We start from the raw sequence: 25,169 nt of genomic DNA, 5'->3' as shown, positions 1-25,169 counted from the left end.
TCCCTGCCCTGCTTCCTCTAGAGATGTCTACATGCTCTTCTTTGTATGGTCAGTATTAATTTACAATCACCTACATATTAATCATATTGCATTAATTCTTTCCTCTCACGTTTTCACCCAGAATTATTTTGCTCATGGATATTTTGCAGCAATTTACTTTAGTGAGTGTTTGCTATTTTCAAACTCTGTACTCTTGTTTATCTGAATTCATTGTATTTGGCTGTGAAAGAGATTTTTTGATGGTTATCGACTTCTAGGTCATCGGCTGTTTCCTTTTAGCATTATGAAAGGTGTGACACTATTTACTGACAAAAAAAATAGAGAAGTCTACATGTTTATCATATTAGCCATCTGTGGCTGTGTTAACACATTACCTCAAAACTCAGTGGCTTATATCAGAATTAAAAAAAAAAACAGTTATTATTGTGCTGTTACTGCAGTCAGGAATTTGGGAGTGGGTGATTCTTGCTTGAGAAATCTCCTAAGATTGAGTCAGGCTGCTGCTGGGGCCGCACTCATCCGGAGGCTGGGCTGGGGCTTGAGGAGGTTGGTGCCAGGCAGTGGGCAGGAGGCCTCGGTTTGTGTCCCATGGACCTCTCAACAGGATTGCATGAGCATCCTCCCAGCATGGCGGCTGCTTCCCCCAGAGCAAGAGCAAAGAGGAAGCCACGGGGTCTTGTATGACCTATCCTCCGAAGTCACACATCCTCAATGTTTGCAATTTCCTATTGATTACACAGGTCCGCCCCCCTCACCATCGAAAAGAAGGACACAGGATATGAATTCCGGGAGGAAGGTATCCTCGGGAGCCATCTTGGGAGCCAATGGGCTTGAGGTCAATCAATTATATTGGGGGGAAATTGAGAAAGTTCTGTGTTCTGCATCCAGACTAGCAGAGGCGAAAACAGAATTAGGAGTATAGATACTGGAGCTGGAGAACCTAATTCCATAGGATTCTATGATTCCGAGAGTCTCTAGTCCTCATATCTACGAATCAAGGGCAGCTCAAGGCTAATGGGGCAGGAAGAATGTACATAAAGTCCCTGATGAGGCTACACTAGAGGCTGGCTGGGTGTGCATCCCCCAGGAGAGGGTGCCTGTGAGGCTCAGAGGCCAAGGCCACACTCTAGGGGATATTTTGAAGTGTCCACGGGGATACCCTTTGACCCACAGATCGAGTTATGGGAGGGCCCCCAGGGAAGTTCATTAAGGGTGCTGATGGCATCCTGCCTGCCTGGCTTGGAGCTGAGATTCCTGGGTGGTGAGCTTGGCCAGCCTGCCTCCCCACCAGTCTCAGTAAAGCAGACCTGGAGGGTACCCTGGGACAAGAAAGGAATGAGATCCCCACCCCACCCCCACCCCCATTGATCTACCTGGTGTCTCCACTGGAAGGTGAGCAACTCCCAGATCTGGCCTTGTCCGACTTGGTCTGTGCCCCAGGTGCCCAGGCACTCACCAGGCACAGAGGGGAGTGCTCTGGGTGGGAGGGCCCTCATGAGCGGCCCCACCCAGTGGCACAAGGGTCAGGCTGAGAGGCTGAGGCTGCTCCAACACAGGTAGGGTCTGCATGCATGTGACAGACCACCTCTCGCAGCCTTCAGAGCCAGGAGTCACTTCTGAGACACCCCCCAGGGAGATCCAGAAGGGGATAAGGGGGGGTCCAGGCACTGTGCATCTACCGGATTTTTGCTGCCCACTAGCCAGAGGCTGCTGAGCCCCATGCGGCCAAGGTGTCTGCCATTCCGGTCTAAGCACCCTTACATGGGGCCTCAGAATTCTGCCGTCCAGGGACTCTGCCGGCACCTCAGGCCTCGGTCCTGCAGCCAGAGCAGGGGAGTGGCGTGAGTCTCTGCTGGCTCAGCGGCCACAAGGTCAGCCAGGCAGCCTGCGTGCGTTATTAAACCATCTATCTGGCTCTGCCCAGAGGGATGCTGGGGTGGGGGTAGACTCCATTCTACTGCCTGGGTCCAGAACTGGGGCAGCCGGAGGCCCCTGGGAGGCTGGAGGCCACCAGCCTCGTGGCCTGGCTCGCCACCGTTTTCCTGCTGCCGGCCCCAAGACTCAGGATGCTTCAGGGACCGGGGAGACGCTGGTTGGCTGGTTTCCTCCTGTTCTTTCTCTGTTCAAAAACTTCCCGGCTCTGACTCCATGGGATAAAGTGCCACTCCTTACTCTAGCATCTGGAGTTTTCTGCAACCTGGCCACATTCTACCCAGAATCATAATAATAGCTCGAAATTGGGGCGTTTACTATTTCTTTCAGGCTCGATGCCAAGTGTTTCCCATGAATTAAGTTCTCAGCGAGCAATGACAGCTATCTTAGGAGGTACTTACTGCTCTTATGCCCATTTCACTGATGAAGCTCAGAGATGCTAAGCAATTTAACCAAGGCTGCCCAGAGGGAAGGAGCAATGCCATGATCCGCCCAGGTTTTCCTGCTGAGGGAGCCATGCTGTAGCCCAGGACGCTTGGGGTATTTGAGGCTGGTCGTCCCATTCTCAGCCTTTATACTCAATGTGCTCTCGGTCTAAAATCTGGGTGTCTGAAGGTCCCTGTGGGCAGGAGAGTAGCTGTGTGCTCCCGAGGTTCTGTGGGGAATGGAGGGTGTATGCCTGCTACCAAGTTACTCAGACCCCAACCCCGGTGCCACCTTGATGGCGCCCGGGGCTCCCCACAAACCGGAGCCATCCACGACCCCTATGAGCTCTGCCTCCAAAGTGTACCCTAAACCCAGCCCCATCCCTCCCCGTCTCTGCCACACCAGCAAAGGCGGGGTCCATCCTCTTCTCCTCTGTTCGATCAGAAGCCATCATGCAGTTAGCACTCCCAAAACGTTTGTGGAATAAAATGATCCAGTTCGTGCCTGAGGGAACAAATGAAGGAAGGAAAGAAGGAACGAAGAGTCATCCGAGGAGGAAAGCAAATGTCTGGGAGAATGGGAAGGTGAGTGAATTCAGCTCTGCCCTGGGGGCCAGGGGTGGGGGCCCTGGGCAGAAGGAGAGCGGGCACAGGAAGAGATGCCCCAGCTCCCTACCAGCCTGACAGGTGCGGAGGGGCAGGCAGGCAGCGCACCCAGAAGGAACGAGGCACAGACGCGTGACATGGCCAGAGCAGCAGGGGGCAACTGAGACCCAGGAAGGCAACCCAGGACCCTGTCTCGTCCCTCCTCAGGCTCTGCAAGGTCCTCCCCAGCCCAAGCTTGGGTGCCCAGGAAAGGTGGCGGCATGCCCTGTCTACATCCCCTGGATTTCCCGGATGGTGTCTCTCCCTTCCTGGCCCACAGCCCAGACCTCAGATAAAAGAGCGACTTCTGCCCTTGCTCACGCGCGCAAATCCTTCTGATTGTTCTGCCCGTGGTTTCCCTCAAGCTTCTCTCAAATCTCCTGCTCTCCCCGTCCCGGCACCTCTTGCTTGGAGCCCGTGGAACCAGGTCCCCACAGCTCCATCATTTTATCCTCAGAACAAGCACTAGACAAGCGTCCACGTTCCCAACACCAGCTACCTCTTGGTTTCACTGGGTCCGGCCAGACCGATGTGGGGCTTTCCCCCCTACTTCTGCGGAGGAAATTTTCTGCCAGCGGCCCAGTTCCCTCTCCCTCCCCTCTGGTGCCTTTCCCAGAGCAGAGCCCAATGAGCAGCACACTCAGCTCCCAGCACCAGGAGGAGGGGTCCCCACACAGGGCCTGGAGGTGGGAGGACCTGTGAAGTCAGGGGGCTGTGTGCGAACCAGGAGCGGAGTGAGGCAGGTGTCAGGGCCACAGCCAAGCAGGCTGGAGTTCAAGCGGGGCAGGTCCCAGACTCCTTGGAGAAGATACCAACATCCTTCACCATGTATAGGGGGCCTCCCTTCCTGCCGTTATATACAACCCGTCAAATCCTCACAGCAACTTGAGAGGAAGGTATTAATCAGGGCTCATTGGTTGCAAGTGACAGAAACCCAACTCAGGCCCAGTTTGAATTGACTTAAACTCAAAAGAAGATATATTGGCTCCCAGAACGGGGCAGGCTGGGAACGCTGTGCCTGAGGAAAACTGGGAAGGAGAAGGAGGCCATCTTGAATGCCATCAGCATTCATTCTCTCTCTCTGTCTCTCTCTCTCTCCCTGGCTTAGTTCTTTCGGGCCATAGTCCCTCTGCAATGGAACCAGGAGTACCCACAACCCCGGGCTGACAGCCTCCCAGGCTGACGGGGAGACTGAGAGAGCTTTTCCTCCCGTTCCAAGCTGAACAATTCTAGGGAAGGGCTCTGATTGGCCCAGCCTGGGTCACATGCTTACCCCCTGGACCAATCACTGTGGCCAGGATGATGGCAAATTAATGGCCCAGCCTGGGTCAGGTATCCCCACTCTTGTCACAGGGGGAGGGACCCTGGGCAGACAAAAGCAATAACAGCAGTGCAGGTTTTGTTTGGTTTTTAATCAACATCTTATTTTGGAATAATTTTAGGTTTCGAGAAAAAAGGCAAAGGTAGTGCAGGAGCGTTTGGCCGTGTACCCTTAGCCCAGCTTCTCGCGATGTTGACGTCTTACATAACCACGGTATGTTTGTCAGAACTAAGAAATTAGCATTGGTACATTACTATTAACTAAACTCCAGACTCGACTTAGATTCGCCCGTTTGTCCACTAACGTCCTTTTTCTGTTCCGGCATCCCGTCCCGGAGACCACATCACATTCACTCATTCCGTCCTCTTCGTCTCCTCCGCTCTACGACGGGTTCTACTTCTTCTCTTGCTTTTCATGACCTTGGCAGTTTTGAAGGGTACCGGTCACGTACTCTGTAGCCTGTCCCTTGGGGCTTATCTGATGTTTTCTCACATCATGGGTCCCAGGACCGGGAGAAGAGCACAGAGCTGTGATGCCCTTGCCCTTGCTGTGTATCAGGGGGTAGGTGACATCCACATGACTGGTGTTGCCAACCTTGAGCACTTGGGTAAGGTGGGGATTTACTCCCATTTGACACATGGAGAAACTGAGGCTTGCAGAAGCTGAGCTGCTTGCTTTAGAGTGATTAGCAAGACAAAATATGAACCAGGCCTGTCTGACTCCCATTATCCCACAGTTCCTTGGCGTTTTAGACGGGAAAACTGAGGCAGGAGCCCAGCCCTAGGGATGGGAAGGTGAGAAAGACTGCACCATGGAATCTACATGTGAGGTTTCCAGCAAGAAGCCGGAGCCCAAAAATTCTTCTTGCAGGTGCGAGGCCCTGTCCGGACTGGCCTGGAGCCTGGAAGCCACAGTAGACTCTAGCCAGGAGGGACAGGGAAAGGACACAGGCTGACACAAGGACCATGGCTCAGCTAGGTAGGAAGTATGAAGGAAGGAGGGAATGGCAAGTGTGACTAGGCCAGAGCAATCCAGGAAGGCTCCCTGGAAGAGAAGGCTGAGATTGTAGGAATAGTCGAGAAGGCAGCTCTGGTGAGAGGTCTGTCCCAGGAGACAGGAGAGCAAAGTGTTTCAGACCAGGTGCCGTGAAATCCAACAAGACTGGGTTCAGTTTCTTGTGCTATCACTGCCTGACAAGTGGTCTTGGGCAAGTGACCGCTTCTCGAGCTGATTCCGGGCTTCCTGGCTCCGAGGCTTTGCCTGCCCTGCTCCCCTGAAATGCTCATTCCTGCGCCAGCTCTCAGACCTCTCCATCCTGGCCCAGCTACATACTTTGCGGGCCCCCTTTTTCAAAAATGATTAAGGCTTTCAAGATAGTGAGGCAGGCCATTAAAGTGTGGGGTCCTTCAAGGCAGGGGTGACAGCACAGGTCACATGCCCATGAAGGTGAGCCAGTTCCCAGCCCTCGGTGACCACCCGGACCCTGCGATCTGACAGCCATATTTTCTCTACGGTTCCTTGGCCATTCATCCCCAGCTGCCTACGGGCACCACTGGGGCCATCCTACCGAGCAGCTGCTTTGCTCTCACGTGGCTTGTCCTTGTCTTGCCCTGGGTGGAAGGTTGGAGGAGATGAAAGCCAAGGTGCTTCCAACAGTTAAATTTGATGTCCTTTCATTTTATGGCTTTAATATTTTTTTGTCAGGAAGCTTCCCAGCTCCCACACCTGAGATGCCAAGAGGCGAGGGGTCAGGGTTTCCCTCTTGCGGTCTCAAAACCCTGACGCCCCTAGGCAGCGTGGAAGTTTTAGAGGAGAAAATAACAGGTGGAAGAATTTCATCCACTTACATTGTGCAAATTTGAAATGTAAAATTAATGGCGATTTTTGTAGAAATCGCTGGGTTCTTAAAAGTGGTATGTGTTTTCCAAAGTATATCAGTCGGGGATGGTGGGTCCAAAGGGACCAACCTTCCCTCAACAGGGTGCTGTCAGCCTGCCTGGCACACATTTTTGCATTTTGTGCGTTACTACTCGTTTGTTAACTTTGCTTCCCCACCCCCTTGTTGTCAAGTGGCAGACTATTAGAATCAGCCTGCCGGCACACATCTCTTCCCTCTGCCGTGAAAACGTGTGCAACTTGCTTAAGCTCTCTGGGGTTAAATGTCTTTATCTGAAAATTCGAGAACTAAATTAGTTCTATGTCTTGGGTTCCTGTTCTGGCTTAAAAATTCTAGTGATGGGGAAAAAAGCCCACAACCATTTGATTCTGCTCATAGTTTTATGGGTCAGGAATCCGGGAAGGGCTCAGCGGAGCACCTCACACTTGGGGTTCTCGTGGGGGTGCAGTCAGATACATTCTGGGGCTGCCATCATCTGATGGCCCAGCTGGGCTTGCAGCATGTACAAGATGGCTCACTCACAGAACTGGCGCCTGGTGTGTGCCCTAGGTTGGCAGCTAGCTCTGCTGGAGCTGGTGACCAAAGTGCTTACCTCCATCATGGCAGGATCAGGGAGCCGGGCTTTTTCCAGAACAAGCGTCTCGGGAGAACCAGGCAGAAGCTACACGGCCTTTTCGTACCTGGCCTTGGAAATCACAAGTCATCACTTCCCCTACTTTCCACTGGTGATAAGTGAGTCACTAATGCCAGCACAGATTAAAGGGGAAGGGACATAGATGCCACTTCTTAATAGAAGTGTCCCCCAAAATTGGGACTATGTTTTCAAACTGTCACAACGTATATAAAGCACTCAGAATAGTGCCGGGCACATAGGAAGCCCTTAAATGCATTTGCTGTCGGGTTATCGCCCTGAATAACGAAAATGGATTGGTAAGACAAAAATGGCTTGTTGAACCACTAAAGTAGGGATGAGAATATTAATGTAAATTTACATTTCAGAAAAAGGCATAAACATCCACTGTGAAGAGGATTTTGATGCGCCTGTGGAATATGCTGGTTGGGAGAGGTAGGATTTTGCACAGGGAAAGAGGAAAAGTAAAAATAGAAAGGACAACCTAAATAGCTGAAACCGAAGTCACGTCATACCTACGACCAGCGTGGGGTCTCTCATGTCGGCTCGTCTGGCGGCGGCGAGGAGCCTCTGAAGTTTGCACATCTTTCCCCCCAACAAAACAATCGAGCCATCACTCTGGGAAACCACTGGAGTGTTTCTAGAACAAGCACAAAATAAAGCTTTCCAGTACAAAATTGATGACTTCCATCCCTAAAGGCGGAGAAGGGACCAGAAGCCCAGAGGCATTATTCAAAGGTGCTTGCCTCGTAGAGAAGCCAGGTAGAAGCTATTCTATTGTTGAGACAGTTACAGAGCCAGCCACACGGTGAGTGACAAGTCAGAGCGGACAGGTTTAGCGGCTGGCAAAATTATTTTCTCTCTTATCCGATAACACTATTGGGAGTGTGGGGGTGGTCCGTAAAATCAGCGACCAACAATGTAGAAGGTGGGTGGTTATCCCACAGATGCGCTGGCAGGTACCTCCCCGTACAGATGCACAAAACCACTGGTGCACAGGGCAGCTCAGACCTTGACACGCGCAGCAAGCCTCCTTCCTGCTCTTAGCTGAACCCGGCTGCATTTGATGGGCAATGTGCCCAGCACTCAGCCCATCCTGAGAATTCTGATCCTGATTTCCCAGCCTCCCTTGCAGCTAGGGGTAGGCATGCAACCTCGTTCTGACCAATGAGATTGAAGCAGAAAGCAGCTGGTGGGTTTCCAAGAAAGCTTTTTTTTTTTTCCTTTTAAAAGAAGTCAGACACAACTGGTGGGCCTTTCTTCCACCTTCTCCCCGCCTGGAACACTGACATAATGCTGGAGCCTGCTGTGGTAGTCATCTTGTCCCACCTCCAGGCTCCTTGTCGGGTGAGGGAAACAACCACATTGGACACAGCAGACTGCTCCTTCCTCCTTGAAACCCTCTCCTCGTGCTCTCCTCCCATTCGAGTGTCAACTCCATTAGAACCAGGATGTTCGTTTTCTTGTTCACTGCTCAACCATCACTGCTGTGGGGGCTCAACACCATTCACTGGATGAATGAAGAGACTTCTAGTTGTCCCCTAATATCTACTCTCTTTTTCTTCTGCGGAAATAGAAATCTGGGGGCACCTGAGTGGCTCGGTCAGTGGAGTGTCCGACTCTTGATTTTGGCTCAGGTCACGATCTCAGGATCATGAGATCGAGCCCCATGCTGGGCTCTGCGATGGGCATGGAGCCTGCTTAAGATCCTCTCCCTCTGCCTCTGCCCCTCCCCCACCCCGCCCCCTCACCGCTCACATGTGCACTCCCACGTGCCCTCTCTCTAAAAAAAAGAAAGAAAGAAAGAAAAGAAAAAAAATTTTTTTGCTGAGTACATAGCTGCCCAGATAAAGACTACATTTCCCAGCTTACTATGCAGATGGGTGTGGCCATATGTCTGGATTCTAGCCAATGAAATGAGAGCAGAGACAAGGAGTGCAATTTCCTATTCATGCCCTCTAAAGGAAAAGTGCATACCTCTCCTTTGTCTCTCTGCCCTTCCCACAGGCTGGAATGTGGCTGCAATGGCAGGAGCGGGAACGGCCATCTTAAACCAGACAGTGGAGCCAGCTACAAGTTGAGGGAGGCAGGTAATACAATGAAAACCTGCAACCGATCAGCGCTGGTCACATCATGCTCAGACTGTTATATCCGAGAGAAGTAAACGTCTATCTTACTTAAATCTCTGTCATTCAAGCTTTTCTTATAGCAGATCTATATTCTCAGGAATGCATCTTTATTTACTAAAACATTGGTGGTTGGAATTTTTCCAACAGACGCAGCCTGATCTGTACATATATGAAGGAAATGTCCTCCACGATGTATTTGGTCCTGTCCATCACTCAACATTGGTGCTGCAGAGGAGGACGTTCTTTGGTTAAGTTGATGATTACTTGTGAGCCACGACGTAGACCGGAAAGGGCCACAGAGATCAGGACCGACTCTCCGTTGCCGTGTGGGCTGCTAGGAAGGGCACTGTTATGTGGATGGAGGCACTTGCTTGGGATGCCAGTGGTCAAAGCTTATTCACCGTGAGCAGCTAGCAGACAACAATGTGTTTCCAGATCTTCATTCAGTGCCAAGAGAAATTGAGACTATTATAAGTGCAATCAAGCCAAGGCCACTGAGTGGACGTCTTTTTAGCCAGCTGTCAAAAGAGATGGGCTGAACAAAAGTCTGCTTTTCCAACCTGAGCCACTCTCGCTGTTGAATGAAGGTGCACAACAAGTTGGTTTTTTTTTTTTTTAATGAGGGCCAAGATTCACAGTCTTTCTCTGTGATACAATAATGCCAATGAAAACCATTCCTTTGATTTTAAGAAACCTGACTTGTCTATACAGTTGCACCTGGAATAATGAGACTCTATCAAATGTTCACGTTTGATAAAAAGATATCAGGGTTTTTGAAAGACTGACTGGGGGGCAAATTTCTTGGTTCCCCCAACAGCCGTTGACGGTCCCAGTACTTGGCAATTCTCTCCACTGCTCAGGGGGAGAAATCGATGACGCAGCAATGAGCAAATTAAAAGCCATATCCAAGGGACGCCTGGGTGGCTCAGTCGGTTACGCATCTGCCTTCCAATCAGGTCATGATCCTAGGGTTCTGGGATCGAGCCCCGCGTCCGGCTCCCTGCTCAATGGGGGGCCTGCTTCTCCCTCTCCCTCCGCTGCTCCCCCTGCTTGTGCTGTCTCTCTCTCTGACAAATAAATAAATAAAATCTTAAAAAAAAAAAAAAGCCACATCCAAGAGCTGCTGCCGCATAAGAAGAAATGTCTCCCGGCGTGAAACGCAACCAAAGCGGGGTCTGGGCCTTTGGGCCTGACAGCATTCCAGCTCCGGAGTGTGCCGAGCATGGCATCTTCCCTTCTGACGGCACCATAAAGAGGCCTCTGTGTGAAATCGCTTCTTCATCAGCTCAGGGGCTGTGTCCAATCCTCAAAGCCCAGGACCACCTGACCACCATCAGGCACCTGTCCCCGTCCCCACCAATCTGTGGCTGAGCGATGGGTTGTCTGCTCTGGTGAAATCAAGAGAAGCAGCTGCCTGGTTGGGAGCCTTGAGCTGCTGGATGAGCTAGCTTGTCATCGGGCTAGATGGGGAGGCCCGGCTCTTTCACACACTTGGCAAGTCATGTTGGAGGGCCTACTATGTGCCCGGAACAGGGGGGCCTGGAAAATCAAAATAAAAAATAGAAAAGACAGGGGATGACAAACATAATGACCTCTTCCAGTGCAAGAAAGTCACTTTTTAATTGTAGCAAAATAAACATAACGAAATTTAACCATTTTTAAGTGTATGATTCAGTGGCATCAAGCACATTCATATCCTTATGCGACCAGCACCCCCGTCCATCTCAAGGACTTGCTCACCCTCCCCAACTGAACCCCTGTGCCCATTTAACACTAACGCCTCATTCCTCTGTCCCCAGCCCCCGGTTAACGGTCATTCCATTTTCTGTCTCTATGGATTTGACTATTCCAGGTGCCTCACCTTAAATGGAATCCTCCAGAATTTGCCATTTTGTGTCTGGTTTCTTTCACTTGGCATTATGCCTTCAAGGTTCATCCGTGTGGTAACATGGATCAGAACTTTATTCCTTTCTTTAAGGTTGAATAATCTGCCATTGTATATGTTTGTTTTACACTTTTCATATGTTTATATATGTTCTGTATTTGGTTTATCCATTCATCAGTTGATGGACATTTGGGCTCCTTCCACCTTTGGGCTCTTGTGAATAATGCAGCTGTGAATTTTGGGGTGTGTTTGAGGCTCCGCTTTCAGAGTTCTTTCAAAATCTTTTGAGTTTATACCCAGGAGTGGAATTGCTAAGATCCCATGGTAATTCTATGCTTACTTTTTTTTTTTTTTTTTAAGAGAGAGAGCTTTTGAGCACAAGGGGGAGGGGCAGAAAGAGGGAGAGAGAGAATCTTTTTTTTTTTTTTTTTTTTAAGATTTATTCATTCATGGGGCACCTGGGTGGCTCAGTTGGTTAAGCGACTGCCTTCGGCTCAGGTCATGATCCTGGAGTCCCGGGATCGAGTCCCACATCGGGCTCCCTGCTCAGCAGGGAGTCTGCTTCTCCCTCTGACCCTCTTCCCTCTCGTGCTCTCTATCTCTCATTCTCTCTCTCTCAAATAAATAAATAAAATCTTTTAAAAAAAGATTTATTCATTCATTTTAGAGACCATCTATGAGTAGCAGGGAGGGGCAGAGGGAAAAGAATCCTCAAGCAGACTCCCTGCCCAGGTCGGAGCCCCAGGCGGGGCTCGATCCCAAGACCAGTGAGTGAGATCCCAACCTGAGCGGAAACCAAGAGTCAGATGCTTCATAGATTGAGCCACGCAGGTGCCCCTCAATATTTCTCTTCTGGAGGAACTGCCAAACTGTTTTCCACAACGGCTGTACCATCCTACGTTCTACCATTAATTTTAAACATATTTTATTTAGATTTTTTTTTAATTATGACAAATCGTTTCTTAATTACCTAAGATTGGTGGTTCACCTGTGCCATGATGTAGCCCAAGATGTCATGGGTGGGTGCAAGACTGCTCTGTGGGTCTTCAGTTCTGCAGTTCTGGATCAGAAAACTGAGATGCTGAGGTCCTGTCACGCTCAGACTAAGATGTGGGGCACTGTGGGATAAGGTCTGTGGGTGCACCTTCAGACCGCGGTGTTGGGTGTGGGGTCAGTCAGCTGTGTCTTCCCCAAACAGCTTTGGAGGAAGGGTAGCTGGAGGGGAAGCGGCTGAGGGCTGGTTGAGGCCAGTGCCATGTTCGGGAAGGGCTGAGAAAAGAGAAAATCATTCATTCCACAAACATCCTCTGAGCACCTGCCTCACTGGGAGCCAGCCTACGGAAACAAGCAGACCTAACCCTCCTGTGTAGAGACCCCAGCGAGTCTCTGCTTTCACCAAGTCTAACGAGCCCACTGAAGGTCTCCCCAAAACACCGACTCCCACACAATAACAGCCACCATTCATGAGGGGTTCACCATATGCTGGCTGACTACTAAGCGCACCGCGCAGATTAACACTTCATCCTTACAACAAGCCCCATTTCACAGGTGAGAAGGTAACTGTAGCTCAGAGAGGCTGAGTAGCTTCCCAAGATCACACAGCTGGGATGTGGAGGAGCCCATGTTGGTCACCCCAAACTGCCTCTCTAGATGCAAGAGCCTTTTCTGAAGACACTGGAAGCAATACCAGCAAGGGGGTTGACATCACATGCTCCGCAGAATCCAGAATTTTCTGAAGTCCCTCTTAGAGGGGAGGCCTCCACCAGGGATATCTCCCTGCCCCTCCCCGAGGCGTCCTTGGGTCCTCCTTCCTTCTGCCCAGACTCCCCAGCACCCGCCCCTGCCCCGAGCCTTCGGCTGTGACAAATGGCTCCTTCCTTCTGTAAAGCAGTGATGGACATAACCCACCCACCATGGTGGCCTCTGCGAAAAGCCAGGCTCTCCCGAGAGCAGCCCCACCTCCTCGAGAGCAGGCAGGACTGCTGAGAGCAAACATTTTTCCCCTTTGTCACATAGAGTAATAGACTCTTGAAAAATCACATACTTGGAGGATCACAGTTGAATCTTATAATCTGAGACTCTCCATCAAAGAACCTTACAACCATGGACTAATAGAATCTTGGAGTCAGTGACTCGAGAATCCCAGAACACTACAATCTCTCCATCCCAGACTGGACAGGGGCTGATATGGAGTGGCCCAGGCCGGGAGGCTGACCCGGGGCGGGCCGGGAGAGGGAGGGGGTCAGGGAGGCGAGGAAGACCTGGGGTGCAGAGGCAAGGGTGGGGGTGGAGGAGGGAGGCTCAGCTTGTTGTCATGCCAGAGGAAGCAGTTGGCGGGTGAGGCCTGGCTCTGTTACTGATGGTTTTTAATTATGTAAATCAGCCCAGGGCCTGCGCCTGGCACCGGCTTGGCATCCATCAGCTGGCAGCAGAATTAATCAATAAATAACCAGCTGGATGGGGCCTGGGCATAAGCACCCAGCCACGCCCCCACCACCACCCCAGAGGGGTCCTCCCCAGCTGGCAGGAGTAAAGGGATCACAGGCAGCTCGGGCCATCGGTGTGGTTGCACACGCGCATGCCTGCACATGCACGTGTGCACACACACGCATGCACCACGCATGTACCCGCAGCTTTGGATCCATCATGTAGCTGCACAGGTGGACACGCCTGCCTGCACGGGCCCTGGACTGCAGCCGCCCCTGTGTGCCCGACACACATCTCCCCACGCAGAGCCCAGCACACGCCTGGGAGCACAGCCGTCGGAGGCAAGTTCCTCGCTCCGACCTCCTGCTTGTCTCAGGTGGGACAGAGCTTGGCAGCTCCCGGCCATACCCCTTCACCGCCACGACCACCCTGTGCGGCTGGCCCGGCTGGGCTGAGGCCCTCATTTACAGAGGAGAAAGCTGAGTCACAGAGAAGGGACTTGACCAGCGTTCTATCTGGGGGGGGGTCCTTCCTCCCCTCCCAACTGCCCTTGCCCCCACCCAAAGGTTCAAAGGGGCTCTAGACCCAAGAAAACTGGGGCAGAAAAGTGGGGGGAGTGCTAGGGCCCCCCAAGCTCCTAGGCAATGCCACCTCCCCCTGAGAGCAGGGGCCTTGGTGATATGGTGGAGGGCAAGGCAGGCTCACCCCCCGTAGGGGCCAGGCAGGCGGGGGGACTTTCTGCTCCCCTAGGAAGCAGTGATGGATTGCCCCCTCCCACCCGGCACGCTCACTCCAGCTCCCCAGCACAGCCCCCATAAATCAGCCTCCGCATCTGGGCCTTGGCTGTTCCTTGATCACTTTCCAGCATCAGGGTTGGTATTTTCGACCATCCCTAGTGCAGGAGGGGACTTGTAGGAAGAATCATAAAATGAATGGACAGGTTTCCTCTTCCCCTCGGCCCCTTCTATCTGCCTCTGGCTTTCTGCAGGCTCTGACTTCTCTCTGGTTGGGATCACTAAATACTGAACGAGGAAATGACCCAAGACACGAGCGAGTTTCACCCAGCGTGCTGTAGGCCTCTGTCTCTGGGTCTGGTTGACAGTGCAGCTGGGGTCAGCTCACAACATCCGCTTCCCCCAACCTCAGCCCAGGGGTTTCCCAGCCGCCAGCTCCCCAGGAAGCAGGAAGAGGAAGTGGGAAGCTGCCCTGCGGGGTCAAAGCAGACTCAGCGGACCCTGGGGAGAGGCAGGGAAAGAACCTTGAGAGCCAGGGGTCCCCAGGGCAGTCAGCCCTTTGGAGCAACCACTCCTTGGAGCAGCTGATAAAGACTGTGGACTTCGGTGCAGGTCCAGGATGCACAGCGCTGGGAATTCAAAACCATATGAACAGTGGTTGGCAGCTCAGCGCCTGGAGCCAGGCTCCCCAAGTCTAAATCCAGGCTCAGCCGCTTAGTAGCTGTGTGACCCTGGGCAAGCTGCTTCACCTCTCTGTGTCTCAGTTCCCTCTGGGGTAAAGTGGAGTGAGTAATAGTACCTCTATCACAGGATGAGTGGGTACATACTCTTTAGAAGAGTCACTGATGAGCACATTTAGATGCTCTAAAAATTAGCCATTGTTACCATAATTAAAGGTGCCGGTACCCAGGCCTTAGTGTGCGCATCAGAATGCCCTGGAGGGCTTTTAAAACCCAGGTTGCTGCCCCTCCTCCCCACTCCCCAGAGTTTCTTCCTCAGCAGGTCTGGGAGGGGCCTGAAGTTTGCATTCCTAACACATCACCAGGCTTTGAGAACCCACTAAAGCTCACGTTGGTGCTCCCTACCCAGCTCAGCTCCCACACCTGCTCTTCAACTTGGGAACTGAGACCCAGAGAGGTGCGTGTGTGCCCAAGGCCACACCTGGTGGGGGTGGCCCGAGCCAGGCCTCCCCAGAGGAGGAGGAAGAAGAAACCACTCCCTAGAGGTGGAGTGGTTCTGTCACTAGCACCCCACCTCCTCTCCGACCTTCCCCACTGACTCAGGGAGCAAAGAGGAAGAATTTGCCTTCCCTGCCAGAGGTAATCTTTTAATCTCTTTGGTTTTAATCTTGCAGCACAGCCTAAACCCAAATCCGGACAGGGGAAGGAAGGGGGTGAGGGACACAAATCTCATGTCCTGGGGAGGCGAGTAATCCAGGCTTTTAACCCCGCATTTTATCAGAGGTCTTTCATCCCATCTCTGCTTTCCTCACCCCCTGCTTCTGAGAGGCGCTTCTAATAGGAGATGAGGCGGCAGAGAGAGCAGACAGATGGCATGAGGCCACGTGGAGTAATGTGTTAAAATGACTCCACTTGGGGAGGCAAAGCTTTCTTAAATGCAACACAAAACAACATAAAAGAAAAATGATACACTGTGCTTCATTACAATGAAGAGTTATATTCATCAAAAGACACCATTAAAAGGAAGAAAAGCCAATTCACAGATGCAGAGACGATATCTCAATACATGTATCTGACAAAGGACTACTATCCAGCATACATAAAGAACCGCAAATTAATAAGGAAAGAACCCCACTTTTTTTTTAAACAGGCAAAAGATACAAACTGGCGTTTCATGAAAGAAAATATCAAAATGACCAATATGCACATGAAAAGACAGTCAACATTATCAACCATCAGAGATATGCAGATTAAAACCACAACAAGTTATCATTCACACCCACAGGAATGGCCACAATTGAGAAGACTGAAAATATCAAATATAGGAAGGGTACACATGGGAGTGGTAATGGTTCAAGCTGTTCGACAGTTTCTTACAAAGTTAAACATGTATCTATTCTCTGACCCAGCCATTCCACAACTAGGTATTTGCCCCAGAGAAGTGAAAGCATATGTCTACACAAAGATGTGAACATGAATGCTCACTGCAGCTTTACTCATTACAGCTCCAAACAGGAAACAACCCAAATGTCCATCAACAGACAAATGAATAGACAAATGGTGGCATAGCCCACAGTGGAATACGACTCAGCAATAAAAAAGACTCAACTACAGACATACATGCCACAACCCAGATGACTCTTACAGGCATTATGCTAAGTCCAAGAAGCCAAAAGAAAAAGAACACACTGCATGACTCTGTTTGTATGAAGTGTAAGAACAGGCAAAACCAATCTCTAGTGATAGAGGTCAGGATCGTGGTTGCCCTTTAGGAGAGGAGAGGCTGGTGACTAGGAAGGGACATAAGGAGCCTTCTGGGGTGCTGGGAATGTTTGACAAACAGGTAAAATTCATTGAACTGTACACTTAAAATCTACACTTTCCTTTCCTGTGTGTAAATTATACCTCAATTTTTTTTTAAGTTAAAGTAAAAAAGAAATGAAAAGACACTACATTCAGAACATTTACTCAGACCATCCCCCCTCCCCTTTGGGACTCAAAGGACCCAGGGCCCAACCCAGCTCTGCCACAGTGTGACTTTGAGCCCATCTTTTACCCACTCTCAGCCTCAGTTTCCCTATCTGTAAAAATGAAAGAATCTCCCCCAACCTCACCAGTCTGTGGAGAGGATCAGTGTGACATGGAGGCAAAGATGCCTTTGGCAATGAAATGTTCCCTTGGATTGTCACAACCCTTGTGACCCCCTCTCAGGGCCTGGCAGAATGAGGGGGGTGTGTACATAAACTTTTTCGGTGGAACTTTAGGCCATCTGGGGCTGGCCCTACAGGAGCGTCAAGAGGTCTTCCTTGACAGGCTACCGTCTGCTGGCCACCCACATCCTCAAGACTCCAAGCTACCCCTATCCTGCCCTCCTGGGTGGACCACCCAGACCTCCAACCCAGTGCCAAGCTATACCATCACCACTGTCATCACGGTTCCTTCTAGAACATACCTGCAAGGCACAGAGTCCCCTACTTGGCAGCCTTCTCCTCTCCCCGCCCCGCAACCCCACCGTGGTTGTCCAACAGAGCCCCTCCCGCAAGGTTGGAACTACTACAGGACACTAAGGGGAGATAAAACCCCAAACTAGCAAGCCCTTGCAGGGCCTGGGTGCTGGCACTTGCTGCTAGGGCTCCTTCCCCTAACCCTCTCCAGCTGTTTGGTCCGAAACAGTCACAGCACCTGGAAAAGCAACAGCCTTCACTTCAGGGTGCATAGGAGGATGCGACAATACTCTGGGACAGAGACTGCAGAGTACCCTCATTATGTCCTGTCTTCCATTTTCCTTAGTAAAAAACTCATATGGCAATGTGCCCAGCTGAAAGATTCCATTTCCCAGCCTCCCCTGCAGTGAGGCAAGGCAAATGAGGGCAAGCATAAATTGTTAGGTTGGGACAGAGGGAAACACTCGGCCGGTCTATACCCACCACCCCAGGAAGCAGATGTGATGATGGAGATCCAGCAGCCACATTGGAACATGAGGTAACTTTGAGGATGGAAGCCACATGCTAAAGTTGGTGGGATTAAGAGAAAAAAGGAGCCTGGGTCCCTGATGACCCTGTTGAGCCCCCCCCCCCCCACCAGCCCTGGACTCTCCTACCTCCTGACATCCTTTGTGTGAAAGAGAAATAAGCTTCAATCTGGTTCAAGCCACCATTACTTCCAGTCTCTGTTATCCGCAGTGGGAAGCAATCCTGACCTGATACACGAAAGCCTCCTGAGGTTGCAATTTTTGTGCAACCCAACCTCTCACACCCGCAGACACCCTGCACCCCTCTCAGATAGCCATGATGCCCCAAAGACCAGTGGTCAAACCCCAGCTCCCAGACACTGTGGATCAGCCTTGGCCTGACCTGGAGCAGGCCCTGCAGCCCGGCATCCGGGGCACTCTGTGCGGATCACTGCAGCTAGAGCTCATCACACAAGTGCTGTCGAGCCGGCGGAGTGCTGACCTGGACAGCAAGCCTGTTGTAGAGATAAAGCAGAAGCCAGAATATTGACAAATCACAAAGAGCAAACAAACCAACAGAACACCAGCCAGGTACAGTAAAACTCTCCTCTGAGCTTGTTCTCCTCCGTCTTTGCCACGTGAAATGGGGTAGTTGGCAAGATGTTCCCTAGTGAAACTAAGGTTTGTGGTTCTCCTGCAAGAAGGGCACTGTTGGGGCGCCTGGGTGGCTCCATCGGTCATGCATCTGCCTTCCGCTCGGATCATGATCCCAGGGTCCTGGGATCGAGCCCTGCGTCCAACTCCCTGCTCAGTGGGGAGCCTGCTTCTTCCTCTGCTGCTCCCCCTTCTTGTGCTCTCTCTCTCTCTTTCTGTCAGATAAATAAATAAAATCTTAAAAAAAAAAAAAAGAAGGGGCACCGTTCAGCCATGCTCTGACCACCCTATACTGCTGTCCTACAATGCATGGCACAGCGGCTGGGGGCTCAGCAAGGGCACCAGACAGCCAGGGTTCAAATCCCTGCTCCATGAACTGTGGCCCTCCTTGTGCCTTAGTTTCTTCATCTGTAAAATGGGCACCATCGGGTGAGGATTCCAGAGGCTGACCTGGGAGGAACTTGCAGTGGTGCCTGGTACGCACACAGGAGGGGCTGTTGATTGTCAGCCACAGTCGTCATGTTCGTGCTGAGAACTTTCTTTCTTTAGGCATGTGTGTTACAGGAAACTGAATTTACTCACCAGTTCTGGAACATTTCATCCCCTGACTTCACACTGACTGCTCTTATTAGAATTAACCCTATGAAGAGCCTCCTGGCACAGGAGGTGCAACCCAACGCTTTTCCTCTTGCTTCAGTTTATGCAAGGAAAAATAAGTGTGATTACAGGTGAATCAGTTGTCAAACACAAGGTCAGAAATCTCAATTTGTCCATGGCAGCGCCAGGAAGGCAATGCCGGGGAGCTCCCTATATCCCAAACTATCTCCCCTCCAACACTGACTGAAATCCCACCATTAGAGCTGGAGAGGCCCTAGGAGGAGAAGCAATTTAGGAACATAGCATCTTGGAGTAAATGGGAGTAAATGCACGTATCCAGGTCAGCAGCGGGGAGTGAATCTCAGCAGGGAAAGGGAGGGAAAAGCCACAGGCAAATTTTTGGATCTTCTCAGGGCAGTTGAGAAACCTACAGCCGCTAAAGGCTGTGAGCTCAGTCTCACCCACCTACACACACACACACACACACACACACACACACACACACACGCACGCACGCATGCACCACACACCAATAATCGCTTTATCCCAGCAGTCAGGGCTTAAGCGGCTATGTAGGCTAGCCCGCCCCCGCCCCCAGCTGCACCAGCCACCTCTGTCCCAGGGTGGGGTTCCCAGAGGCTCTGCAAGGAGACTCTTCAGGGCTGGAAGCTGAATTCATCAGAGCCCACAGTTACCTGTGGTACACACAACCACCCTCCCTCTCTCCCTCCCTCCCCCCCCCCAACACATGCACAGACACACAGTCGGAGGCAACATACTAAACACGGATACACACTGAACTGTCCTCCCAAAGGTATGACAAATCCGGCGAAGCCACACGGAATCGTCCTGTCTTGGAGAAAGCTATAGCCCTGTGCTCCCAGAAACAAGGGAGCTGCACAGAGGACACTCACACCAGGTCCTTCCCCACCACCAGGGTCTCTCTGCCCCCACCCAGAGCCCCCCATTCCTGCCCCTAGCCAGGCACTCCACCCTCCCCCCGAGGCTCTCAGCTCCCCTCGTCCACAGGAGCCCCCAAGTCTTCCCAGGAGCCAAGCCCAATCAGGTCCTCTTCTCCGCCCCCCCCATTCCCCTTCCCAGCACTCCGGGCCACCCAGGAAACTTGTCACCCTCCCGTACTTCCCCCATTAACGTCCCTCCTAGCCCTGGAACTCTAAGAACCCAGGAACAGGGAACCGTGTCTGCCATTGTCCCCACAGCCCGCAGCACAGGGCTACGCACCGAGGGGCAGGGCGGCAGCCTTCCCCTCCCCTTGCCGAGGGCACACCCTTCACTTCCCCTCCTTGGGGAGCCGCTGGAGGCTCTTCTCATTTTCCAGTGAGCACATGAAAACAGAGATTAGAGCAATTAGAGAAAAGTCATCAGAGGGCAAGGCAGGAGCCACCACCGCACCTAATTACCAGCTCCAGCAAGGCTTGGTGAAGCACAGACTCACTCACACAGATGACAGATTTGCACAAATTCCATAACAGGGAGGGGCAGGAGGGGGGAGCCAAGTTCCGTTTTAGCTTCTCTTGTTTTTGTTTCAACCTGCTCTCTGCTGTTTGTGGAGGCTTTCTCCTCAATGCACTCAAGAGAGGCAGACGGGTCGGAAATGATTTCGGTCCCATTCTATAGAAGGGAAAACTGTGGCCCAGGGGACTGGGGAAGAACTGTTTCAGAGGGTCCAGTCCACAGGACCAGTGCTCCTGACTGAAGTTGGGGACGAGGGTGGCCCCCGCCCCCAGGTGAGGTCCGCAATGGCCTTCCATCCTGTTTTCTGCTCCTCTCCTCTCCCTGAAAATAATCAGCAAAAGACTGAGGAACACAGGCATGCTGTCTGGTGCTCATGGTGCACTTGGATCTGCATGTGGGGCGACCTTGCCCTTCACCAAATGGCAGAATCATTTCACTGATGCCTGCTGTAGCCAGTTGGTCATGTTCTGCTGAGCCTGGTAGATATGCTGCGTACTGAGGGGAGGTTTTCTCAGAATCCGAGTGCAGCGGGCCCATTTTCATGTTCCTTCTCTGATGAGGCTCTTCCCAAGCCTGGCCTGGTCCCCCACAGCAGCTCCCCAGGCATCCTCACCTTCCTGTCCGACCCACCTTGCCCTGAGCCTGCCCTGGCAAGAAGCCAGCAGTGGTGCAGGAGTGCCCCCTGGTGGTGATAGTCTGCCCTGCCCACTGGGATCCCACCCAGGGGTGTAGCTAGCCCCACTCCACACACACCTCCAGGACTGCCTGTCTTGGCGAAGGGAAGAGTGGGCATCTGTGGAAGAAGCACAAAGTCCTGAGGCCTGAAGACGTTGAGAATGGCTTCGTTCCTGGGAGCATGGAGGCTCCTGGGTGGCGGGTGGACACCAGGCATAGTCAAGCAAGAGGGCAGGAAGGATGCCCAGTATCGCGCAGGGTCCATCAGAGGAGCTCAGGAAATGTGGGACAGATGAATAAAAGAATGAGTGAATGTCTGAATAATGAATAAATGAATTCATGATCTCCTAAAAGGTGGTGTGAATATCACTAACAATACATAAGTTTCTTTTTAGATAATATTAACTTGTTTAAAAATGATATACTCATTTTTTAAGATTTATTTATTTTAGAGAGAGATTATGAGTGGGAGGGACAGAGGGAGAGGGAGAGAGAATCTCAACCAGACTCTGCACTGAGTGCAGAGCCCGACCCAGGGCTTGATCCCACCACCCTGACATCATGACCTGAGCTGAAACCAGGAGTCGGATGCTTAACCGACTGCACCACCCAGATGCCCCTGATATACTTATTTTTATGTGTGTTACTTAAAATATATCTGGCCCATCCAATTGATCATATAAAATGTCTTTTTAAAATAAATGTCTTGAGGCGCCTGGGTGGCACAGTCGGTTAAACATCCAACACTTGGTTTCAGCTCAGGTTGTGATCTCGGTGTTGTGAGATTGAGCCCCACGTCGGGCTCCACACTCTGCATGGAGTTACTTGGGATTCTCTCTCCCTCTCCCTCTGCTTCTCTCTTTCTCTCAAATAAATAAATCTTTAAAAAAAATAAATAAAATAAATGTCTTTAGGTACAAAAGAGTCAATGTAAGGAAAAACAGAGGGTAAATAACACGTGGGTATCCTCAAGACCTAGCAAAGAAGGTGTGTGATAAATGCTAGTGTACTAAATGAGTGAGTAAAGAGATGATCAGGCAGACTGTGGATGGTCTTTAGACAGCAGTAGGTCCCAAACGTGGCTGTATGTTGGAATCACCTGGGGAGCTTTAAAAAACATCTCTGGGCAGGTATGTGTCTCTGTCAGGTGGCTGAGGAGGAAGCCCCTGTGTCCTTGACACACTCAGTTTGGGCACTGAATAAGGAGCACCCTGTGAAACTGCCATCATCGGAGGAAGCAAGCCATGCTTGGTGCCCTGGGATCCCCACGCTGGGTGAATAGCTGAAATTAATGAACCTGAAGATACGCAGGGAAAGAGAAGTGAGCTTATATTTACGTAAACAAAGTAACACAAGGTATAAAGTTGATGTGCATTTACTCTGATTTTAACATACTGGTTAAATATTTCCCATTTATCCATGCTGCATATCATGTTTTATTTACCACATGTCTTTACTATCAGTTAATATAAGTATTACATTAATTGCTGCTCAGAACATATAGGATTTTCTGTCCTGAGTTTATTTACAAGTTAGTTCTTCATTTATTGGAATTTTCTCCCCTTCAAACAATTTTCCCTTATTGAAAACTGTGACTAGTTACTTATGAACATGTATTGACATAAAGTGGTTAATGTAGTTATAATCTGTTTATCTGTTTTAATTGGATCCTGGTTTGCTCCTAACAATTTTCAGTTACTTTCTTGAGTAGAAGTTGAAGGAGCAAGTGGTTTGGTGTGGGCTTTGTAAAGAGGTTCTGTTTGCTTCTAAATCTACATGTAGTCTAGAAAGTGCAGGTTGAGTTAATATCTGATGTGAGTTGTTATCTTGTTAGATACTATTAATAAGAGAAGAGAACTTCTAGTTGTGAATTTTCATGGCTATACCTCTGGGAAAGAATTGATAGAAATAAATTCTGTATTATTTGCAAAGATTGGCATACGCATTGAGGTTTGAGTCTGATTTTTTATATCAGTTTAATGCTATTCAGATAGTGGCTTTTTTTTTAAACTTTGAACGGATCTGTAAAACATAAAATGCAAATAGATTTGTCATAGCCCAGGGTCAAAAATTAGTCCTGTTGATGGCGAGTTATTTGATATTAATTCCATTTTATGAACAAATGCAATTAAGTTGCAAATCCCTTAACAGAGTGGAGCCTTGGGCCAATGTTTTAATCGGTATTAGGAAATGTCAGATTAGCATCCCCAAGGAAGAAGAAATCTTTGGCACAATTCCGAAAACATATGTGTTAGTTTTAAAGCTGCGCCTTGTTCTCCTACATGGGTTACAGGGAATATAAATCAGTACATCCTCTCTCAAGGGCAACTGGAGAGTAGCCACCTAAATGATAAATGCACCTTCTCTCTAATTCACCAGTCCTACTGCTGGGAAATTATCCTCCAAAATACTCAGCACGTGAGCATAACATATGTACAAGAAAAATCACTGTAGCTTTTTTTTGAAGAGCATGTGACTGGAAACAACCTGAATATCCATCAGTAGAGGACGGGTTAATAAAACACCGGAGAGCAAGTCTTTGAAACACTACATGGCTGTAAAAAAAGAATGAGGACCCATCAACAACAGAAAATAACCTGATTAAAAACGGGGCAAAGAACTTGAGAAGATATTTCTCCAAAGAGGATGTACAAGTGGCCAATAAGCAGGTGAGAAGATGTACAGCATCACTAACCATTAGGGAAAAGGAGATCAAAACCACAGTGAGCTACCACCTCACACCCACTTGGAGGACTACTATTCTTTTAAAAGAAAGAAAGAAAAATAACAAGTGTGGGGAGGGTGTAGAGAAAATGAAACACTTGTGAACTGTTGGTGGGAATGTAAAATGTGGTGCAGCTGCTGTGGGAACGGATGGCCATTCCTCCAAAAGATTAAACATAGAATTACCATATGATCCAGCAATTCCACCCTGAGCATATTCCCAAAGGAACTGAAATCAGGGATGCAAACAGATATTTGTATACCTGCTGTGTTCACAGCAGCATTATTCACAAGAGCCAAAAAACGGATTCAACCCGAGTGTCCATGAATGGATGAATGGATAAACAAAACAACGTACACAGATGAGGGAATAGTCTGAAGCTGTAAAAAGGAAGAAAGTTCTGCTACATCCTGCAGCATGGAGGAACCTTGAGAGCATTATACTTAAACATTAGGAGAAAGTTTTGCTGGGGCACCTGGGTGGCTCAGTGGTTAAGCATCAGGTTTCAGTTCAGGTCATGATCTCATCGATTTTGGGATCAAGCCCCACATTGGCCTTCACCCTCAGCAGGGAGTCTGCTTGAGATTCTCTCTCTCTGCCCCTCCACCTGCTCGTGCTCTCTCCCTCTCCCTCTCTCTCTCTCAAATAAATGAATGAATGAATAAATAAATAAATAAATAAATCTTTTTAAAAAGTTTTGGTGATGGTTGCACAACATTGTGAATATGATTAATGTCACTAAGTTGTTCATTTAAAATGGTTAATATGCCAAATTTTGTTATATATGTTTTAACACAATTTTTTAAATTAATAATGTACTTTTTAAAAGGAGTATGGGGAGTCTAATTCGTCCTCTTCGATTAGGGGTCAGCCTTGGTTACTGGCTTCTAATGAAGTGATGCTCATCCTCTCATAGGCCAGGTCAGAAGAGGCAATCCAGCTTCTACCTAGCTCCCCTGGCTGAGAGCCCTGAGTCAACACGTAAGAAGTCCAGCTACCCAGAAAAGTCATGCCAGAGAGACCTCCTAGAGATAGAGAACAATGCCTGAAATTTGAGTCTTCCTCACCCAGGTATCAGACCCGTGAGAGAGCCTTCAGATGACCATAGCCCCAGCTCAGAGCCACCCCAGTTGATACCCAGTGGAGCAGAGACAAACTGTCCTGTGAATCCTGCCCAAACTGCAGATTCGTGAGGAAAATAAGTGGTGTTCTGTTTTCAGCTACTAAGTTTTGGGGCAGTCTGCTAGCAGCATTGAGTAAATGGAACAGTAAACATATTACTTATGTATTCAAGTTTATTTTGATTTAATTTTAGAATAATCAGATACAAATAAAACAGATTTAGACTACATAAATCTTGCAAACCAACTGGTAAATTGAGTGTTT

The sequence above is a fragment of the Zalophus californianus genome, chromosome 9, assembly GCF_009762305.2.
Source record: "Zalophus californianus isolate mZalCal1 chromosome 9, mZalCal1.pri.v2, whole genome shotgun sequence".
Lineage (NCBI taxonomy): Eukaryota > Metazoa > Chordata > Mammalia > Carnivora > Otariidae > Zalophus > Zalophus californianus.
This window is presented reverse-complemented; position numbering follows the sequence as displayed.